This window comes from Epinephelus moara, chromosome 10 (genome assembly GCF_006386435.1).
Source record: "Epinephelus moara isolate mb chromosome 10, YSFRI_EMoa_1.0, whole genome shotgun sequence".
NCBI lineage: Eukaryota > Metazoa > Chordata > Actinopteri > Perciformes > Serranidae > Epinephelus > Epinephelus moara.
Genome location: NC_065515.1, coordinates 35,351,640 through 35,353,657, shown reverse-complemented (window position 1 = coordinate 35,353,657; position 2,018 = coordinate 35,351,640).

Sequence of the window (2,018 nt, the reverse complement as noted above, 5' to 3'; positions counted from 1 at the left end):
TTAAAACAAATTATTAATAAAAAAAAAGAGGATCTTCTTTACAGACTCTGTGGTTGAAAAAAAAGGAGGTCAACAGAGAGGTCAAGTGTGCCATAAAAGAGGCCAAACTGAAATATAAGAACAAAGTGGAGGAAGCATTTGCTCAGGGAAACCTCCGGTCAGCCTGGCAGGGCCTCAAGAACATGGTAGCAGTAGCCTAAACACCAGATCTGGCAGCCGCAAGCCCATCCAGGTTGCAGGCTGCAGCCCGACCTCACTTCCCAACAACCTGAACTCCTTTTTCACTAGATTTGAGAAAGACAACTGTTCTAAACTTAACTCAACCATCTCCTCACTTAAACCTGGTGACCCTGACCTCATTATCAACACAGAGGAGGTGGTGAGTGACCTCAAAAGGACCAAAGCGAACACCACGCCAGGGCCCGACATCTGTGGGCATACCCTCAGGCACTGTGCTGAGCAACTGGGGGGTATATTCCAATACCTCTTTCAGTGTTCCATTAACTGCAACACAGTTCCCCAGATGTGGAAGCACTGCACAGTAATTCCCATACCTAAGAAGGGTACCACTACAGTCCTGAACAACCTCAGGCCTGTGGCTCTTACCTCCTTGGTGATGAAGGCCATGGAGAGAGTCATAAAAAATTACATCACCAAGGTAACGGATCCTATGTTGGACCTGCACCAATTTGCATACTGGGCAGGCAGAGGGGATGAAGATGCAAAAATCTTCATCTTGGATTCCATCCACAAACATCTGGAAAATCCCAATACCACAGCCAGACTCCTGTTTGCTGACTTCTCATCTGCATTCAACACCATGCAGCCACATACCTTGGCAGAGAGACTTGTCACCCGCTTCCATCTGGATCATCAGCTTACCTTGTTGATCATAGACTTTCTCACCAACCGGTCACAGAGGGTACTGGTCAATAACATCCTCTCAGACGTCCGCTTCACCTCAACAGGTTCGCCACAAGGGTGTGTCCTTTCCCCCCTCCTCTACATCCTCTACACAGATGACTGCAGGTCCACCCAGCCGAACTGTCACATGGTGAAATTTGCAGATGACACAGTCATCTTGTCTCTTCTTTCAGAATCCACACAACATCACAGCTCAGCCCTGCAGGAGTTTGTCAGGTGGTGTGATATCTCCTGTTTAGAGCTGAATGTGGAAAAAACTAAAGGGATGATAGTGACGTAGGATTAATATTTATTGAAATAACATCATCCCCACGTCACAGTGTTTTTTCAGTGGTTCAGCAGTGGAGTTAGATTTGTATGAGCCATGATATTATAGACATAATGTATTTATGAAAATTAGAGGATAGGAAGGTAAATGAGCCTTGTTTGTGAGAGCCTTGCATCATCTTATCAGGAGGATGACAGGTGAGCTGTAGCCTCTCAGGTGAGGTCTGATCACAGTGAAACATCTGGCTCTAAATTCATGATCTCATGAACAAAGAAAAACAAGTGTACGTTTTTGAGAAGGTTTAATGATCAGTTCATATTTGAGAATTGCGGCTCTGCTTTGGGGAACTGCCCATTGGTTCGACAGCCCATTGGTTCGACATCCCATTGTTCCGACCATATTAAACTCATTGTTCCTAAGTCCGTTCCGAAATCATCATGATGCCATGTGGTTAAGGTCTGGTTAGGTTTATTCAGATTCAGATTCAGAATACTTTATTAATCCCCGGGGGGAAATTGTTTTTGTTCCAATGCTCCGTGCAAAGTAGAAAAAGAAATACAGCATGAATGGAAACAAGAGATAAAGATGAAGATATAAATAAAATACTAAAATAGACAATGAAATAAGTAAAATAAATATTAAAGTAGACATTAAAATAAAATAAAATAAAATATTAAAGTAGACATTAGAATAANAAAAGAAATACAGCATGAATGGAAACAAGAGATAAAGATGAAGATATAAATAAAATACTAAAATAGACAATGAAATAAGTAAAATAAATATTAAAGTAGACATTAAAATAAAATAAAATAAAATATTAAAG